General features: G+C 45.3%; 1 non-coding gene across 1 annotated transcript; it reads right to left on the reverse strand.

The window, feature by feature from the left end:
* Nucleotides 1-5,665: 5,665 nt before the first annotated feature.
* Nucleotides 5,666-5,796, reverse strand: LOC114231004 (small nucleolar RNA SNORA11). The gene has a single exon (XR_003616987.2). It is a non-coding gene; the product is annotated as a small nucleolar RNA SNORA11 (small nucleolar RNA).
* Between the last annotated feature and the right edge of the window lie 516 nt (nt 5,797-6,312).

A 6,312-nucleotide genomic window follows, 5' to 3' on the forward strand; every position in this document is an offset into this window, starting at 1 on the left:
ATGACCACTGCCTTTATGCGTAGCATGTAAGAATCCGGGAAATCAAGAACAGGATACACAACTTGATGGGATCCTGAATTCGAAGTTGAGAGTTTTTCACACGCCCACGGGAAGTGTGACTTCGGTTGTCATATCAGGGCTTTCCGGTCACAAAGTGTCATTGACGAGATTTGCAACCTTTCACTTCATCCCTTTGAATTCACACGTGCCATTTGTCACACCCAGTGGCTCAGAACCAACTCCGAGTGAGCTCGGTCCCTCTGCTTGGATGTTTGCGCGTTTCTGTATTTCTAGGCCACTTGCTTTCATGGCCTCCTTCCTCTGTCTTCTTCCTTCTGAGTTAACAACCCAATTCCAAAGGTTCTGCTTTGCTTGGGACCCAGATGGTGGTGAACATACATTTACTAGTCATCACCCTTACTTAAAGTTGCTAATTAATGAAGATTCAATTCAAACTGGGTTAAGCAAAACAGGGAAATCATTACATCATATAACTAAAAAGACTAATAATAGAGGTGATTTTAGACCCACATATCTCTCTCTGCCCTCTCCCCTCATCCTTCCTCCTCACTCTACCTCTATCTCTCTCTTTTTTTAATATATTTGTATTGATTTCAGAGAAGAAGGGAGAGGGAGGGAGAGAGAGAAAACATCAATGATGAGAGAGAATCATTGATCGGCTGCCTCCTGCATGCCCCAACTGGGGATCGAGCCTATAAACCAGGCATGTGGCCTTGACTGGGAATCAAACCATGATCTCCTGGTTCACAGATCAATGCTCAATCTCTGAGGCAGGGCATACTTCTATCTCTCAAAACCTCCCATCTCTCTATCTCTTTCCTTTCCCCACACCTTGGCTCTGCATCCCTGCGTGTGTGTTTCATGCTCAAACAGAATCTCTCCGTGTGGCCTCTAACAAGCTTTAGTCTTTCATCTTTATAACTATTACTAGTAACCCTGCACATGAATCCATGCGCCAGTAGCTCGCCCATAGCTCGCTGCCCGCCTCCAGTAGCTCCCTGCCCGCAGCCCCCTCCACCGCCTCCTCATAGCTTGCTGCACTGCCCCCTCCTGTAGCTCTCTGCCACACACTTGTAGCCAGTAGCTCTATGCCTGCTGCCCCGCCCTCCTGTAGCTCCCTCCACGCCCCCTCAAAGCTTGCTGCCCTGCCCCCTCCTGTAGCTCTCCGCTGCCCACTTGTAACTCGCTGCCCCACCCTCCTGCTGATCTGTGATCCGGTAGTTTCTCGGTCAGTCATTATGCTTCACGGCGTAACAACCATTTGCATATTACATCTTTGTTATATAGGATAAGACCAGCACAAAGGAGAAGATCTTCCTTCCAAACTCCCCAGTAAACATCCAACTATTAGCTCTGATTGGATTGACTGGAGCATGGGCCCATCTCTGAAGAAAGCACTGCAGTCCAGAGAGCAGATGAACTGATCAGCAGGCTGGTCACTCGCCCACCCTGGGACCTGAGGGTGGGTCAGCTCCTGAGAGAGGAGAAGGTTTACTTCTACCAGACGCTGTTATAGATAGAAAAACTAATAAATGCTGAGAAGGGAAAAAGAAAAAGGCAGGCATTTCCCCTTAGTTCCCAGTTTGAACGTCGAACCCATAGTTTCAGAGGCAGAGCAAAAAAATAAATCTCTAAACCAAATGTCAGGCGGACAGGGCTTGGCTTGTTTCCTTTTAGCTCATCGTCCTCTTATGTCTCCCGGAGGGAAAACTGATAGAAATTGAGGGTCAGAGAACAGCTAACAGGGAGAAGGACATTTGTTCTCAATCTTTTGTGAGATCAGTGAAATCAGATGTTAATAGAGGGAAAATGTGACCAATCCAGACTACAATTACCGACGGGACTGTTGGGCTGTTCTAGCAGGAGGCTCTTACTGCGTTTTCCTTTAGGATGTCACACTGATACCGAGCTGAATTATTCACACAAAGAATGAGGTTATTTCTGAGTCACAGATGCCATAAAGAGAATCATAACTGAGATTTGAACTTCAGACTCTGGCTTGACTTTGGGTAGGAGAAAGAAGATATCAGCCAAGCTGGCATGGCTCAGGAGGTCATGGTTCGATTTCCGGTCAGGGCATATGCCCGGGTTGCAGGCTCCATCCCCAGTGAGGGATATGCAAGAGCTGGCAGCCGATCAATGATTCTCTCTCATCACTGTTGTTTCTGTCTCTCTCTCCCTCGCTTCCTCTCGGAAATCAATTTAAAAAAAAAATTTTTTTTTAAAGAAGTCATCAACCACCCATTTGAGCCAGAATTCTATCCCTTCATCTCTCCAATCAAATACAAAGGCCATGGGTATGGAGAAATGTTTTGTTACGTTTTAATAGCAAGAAGAAATTTTGTCAGAGCATCATAGAGTGGGTTTTTTATTGTTCTGTTTGCTTTGCTTTGCTTTTCATTTGCTCCTTTCCAATGCCTGCCCCCATCTCAGGGTCACTATATTGTACACCATTTCATCCATGTCACTGTTATTTGGATCTTCGAGCAAGGCTATCTTATAGAAACAATATGTTTTCTCTTCCCACGGCACCCAGTGGAGTTTCTAATAGCAATAAAAACACCATTAACCACATCATTACTATTAACACCAATAACTATAGGACAAAAGCTTAATATGACAAAATAGCCATATTGCTGAGCAATTACAATGTGTCACATTCTCTGCCAAGTGCATTACCTGTATCCTCACAACTAAGTCTCACAGCAAAGTATGGGGTCAGCACTTTTTTGCACCCCCACGTTAAAAAAACAACAGATCTGAGACTCAGAAACCAAGGCCTCCACTAACAAACGAAGCTGACGAGTGTCCTCCCCAATACCTCTGGTCCCCTCACACCCAACACCTGTCCTCCGTGCATTTCATCCCCTGCCCTGCTCTCTCCGGCTCTGCCGGTGCTGCTAGCTATTCCTAGAGCTCATTCAGAAAGCTGTTCTCAGGGCATGATCTTCACAGCCATCTGTGATGTCCTGTTCCCGCCTGGTTAACGTCAACTCATGCTCTTAGAACAAAAGCCGGAAAGGTTGTCAAAACACGAAAGATGACACAAAGCAAATGCCTGTCAGACAGACCCAAGGAAGCTTATTTACATGTTCGGGATGAGCAAGGATGTAAAAACAGATGTAATAGTGCTGGGAGGAAAATAAATTTCAAGAAAGTCACCTCCTCAAGAGCTGACTCCAGATGGGACAATAGTGAATGATCCCTCCTCTTTATAATGTATGTTAGCCATTGATTACCAGCATCGCCTTGCACTAGACTTAAAGTTCTGTTCAGCCCGGCCACCATGGCTCGGTGGTTGAGCATCAACCTATGAACCAGGAGGTCACAGTTTGATTCCCGGTCAGGACATGTGCCCAGGTTGCGGGCTCAATCTCCAGTGTGCAGGAGTGTGCAGGAGGCAGTCAATCATTGATCCTCTCTCATCATTGATGTTTCTATCTCTCTCTCCCTCTCCCTTCCACTCTGAAATCAATAAAAATATTTTTTTTAAAGTTCTGTTTGATTTTCACCCAGACTTGGGTCCTTTGTTCTTAGCTCAGTTTCAGCCATCGACTGCATAACTCTAAACAGACAAGTTATGATTCTCTCTCATCATTGATGTTTCTGTCTCTCTCCCTCTCCCTTCCTCTCTGAAATCAATGCAAATATTTTTAAGTTAATTATTTGGTATTTGTGAGCAGCTTGGAGCAGTTTTTGGCACATAGTAAGTGTTTACATATATATTTGGATATGTAATAAGTAATTGAATACGTAATATTCCATTTCATGTTGAATATATAACTAAATATTGAATACTAGAGGCCTGATGCATGAAATTCGTGCATGGAGGGGGTCCCCTCAGCCCAGCCTGCACCCTCTCCAATCTAGGACCCCTCAAGGGATGTCCGACCGCCAGGGATCGGGCCTAAACCAGCGGTCGGACATCCCTCTCACAATTCGGGACTGCTAGCTCCGAACCTCTCACCTGCCTGCCTGCCTGATTGCCCCTAATGGCCTCTGCCTGCCTGCCTGATCACCCCTATCTGCCCCCTCTGCCAGCCTGATCACCCCTAACTGCCTCTGCCTGCCGGCCTGATTGCCTGTAACTGCCCCACCTGCCAGCCTAGGCGCCCCTAACTGCCCCCCACCCCTGCCGACCTGGTCACCCCACACAGCCTGCTGTTCAGTCTTTGCATGAGGGCATCCCAATCAATATGCATATTACCCTTTTATTAGTATAGATGTAATTAAATAACAACAGTAATAACACAGTTAAAGAAAAACACTATAAGCAAAACAAAACACATCCATCGAGCACTTATGTCCTGCAGGTTACCAGATACGGCCTCCTGCTTCTGTTTTCACTCAAAGCCTCATGCATACTGCCTTTGATGCATCAGACCTCTTGACTCTTTATCCTACACAGTTTCAAAAACAGCCCTTTCTCTGACCCGAGTCCCCAGCTGTCTAAAATCACGACTGCTCAGCCCACCTCTGAGTGTTCAAGACTATCCAAGGGACAGTTTGTAATATCTGCCTTCTCCCCGCTCCACCTCATGGGAGTGTGGTTGCAAAACTTTACCCTAAAAAACAAACCCTTTAGGACTCCTGCTTTCTCGGCCTGGGAGGGGTCTGTCAGCTGCAGCCCACTTTTCAATCCATCTTATCTGTAATGTTTGCAAGTGGCACAGCCACTCCCAGAGCCAGCTGTGTTATCAGCAATCAGCAGCACCGCGAGGACAGGGCTTGGGCACAGTGGAGAACACGGCTAAATATAACCCTTTTCAAATTAAAATCCTGAGTCGGAGGAGAAGCAAGACAGGGTAGGGCAGGTTTTATTTATTTACACCAATGAATCAAAGATAAAAGGAGGGGGGAAAGGCATTTGGAAGGAGTTGGGACTACAACAGAATTGTTTTCATCCCCAGAAAGGTTGTCAAAACACGAAAGATGACGCAAAGCAAATGCCTGTCAGACAGACCCAAGGAAGCTTATTTACATGTTTGGGATGAGCAAGGATGTAAAGGATGGTGTAATTGAGAAAACCCTGCCTAGTCATTTGAACGAGCAGACCTAAAAACAGATGTAATAGTGCTGGGAGGAAAATAAATTTCAAGAAAGTTATTTCCCATTGCTTTACTTAATATATTTCTCTCTTTCCTACTGCCTCTCTCTATTCCACTTTCATTTACATTAGAAGAAACACTCCTCAGCATTTCCCAGGCTTCCCTTAACCTTCCTGTCTTGCTCACTTGGAGCATGTAGAAGACAGAGCATCCCCTCACTGACGGGAGACAGGCTCCAGGCAGTGCCCAACACACTACACCAACCTCTGGGGCTGGGATGGTGCCATCCTAAAAGCAACAGTGCAGGGGCTAGTGGATTAGGAAAGGTGTGTCGACTGTTCAACATGATCTCCAGCAAATAAAAAGCATTCAATAGCCCGGCCGGTGTTGCTTAGTGGTTGAGCATTAACCTATGAACTAGTAGGTCACAGTTCGATTCCTGGTCAAGGCACATGCCCAGGTTGCAGGCTTGATCCCCAGTGTGGGGTGTGCAGGAGTCAGCTGATCAATGATTCTCTCTCATCATTAATGTTTCTAGCTCTCTCTCCCTCTCCCTTCCTCTCTTTCTAAAATCAATAAAAACATTTTTTGTTGTTATGTGTAGGGCATAATGTCACAGGAAGGTCAGAGCACATTGCCACCTGTGAGAAGTTAGCCTAAGTTACTGTTGGATGTGTTATACACAGAACAGCCATTCTTCAGGCACTCTGCTCTCTCCCCGCATCCCAAAAACAACAACCCGAAGCCAAATACCACTTGACATAATTGTAATCACTCAAAACATACCAAAAAAAAATATGTAAACATATAAAAGAATTACTATAGCATATGCAATTTATTTCATATTCTGGCCATTATTTTTAGATAACCCTTTTTGCCATAACAGAATCATTCAATTTCCCCCTCAGTCCACCTAATTTCAGCTATGGCATTGTGGACAATTCCATGCATCTTGGGTGCCTCTCTGTACTGCTTTCTCCAAAGCCTCATGCAGGTGCAACCCAGAAATGTTAAGAAGACTATACCACAGTGAAACTTTCAACCTATGAAGGATGAAAGTCTATGGATAAATGGACCAACCTCCTTGTCTTCTCAGGTAATGTTGAAAAAGAGGAGGTTTTGCCCACAGGCTGGTAAAACACTTGCTTACTTTACCGGGACAATTCTCAGCAATAACCATCTAGTAATACATACTTTATTGTTTTTCTTCCTTCCCTGTCTCTCTCTCCACTTTCCCATACTT

This window comes from Eptesicus fuscus, chromosome 21, assembly GCF_027574615.1.
Source record: "Eptesicus fuscus isolate TK198812 chromosome 21, DD_ASM_mEF_20220401, whole genome shotgun sequence".
NCBI classification, from domain to species: Eukaryota; Metazoa; Chordata; class Mammalia; order Chiroptera; family Vespertilionidae; genus Eptesicus; species Eptesicus fuscus.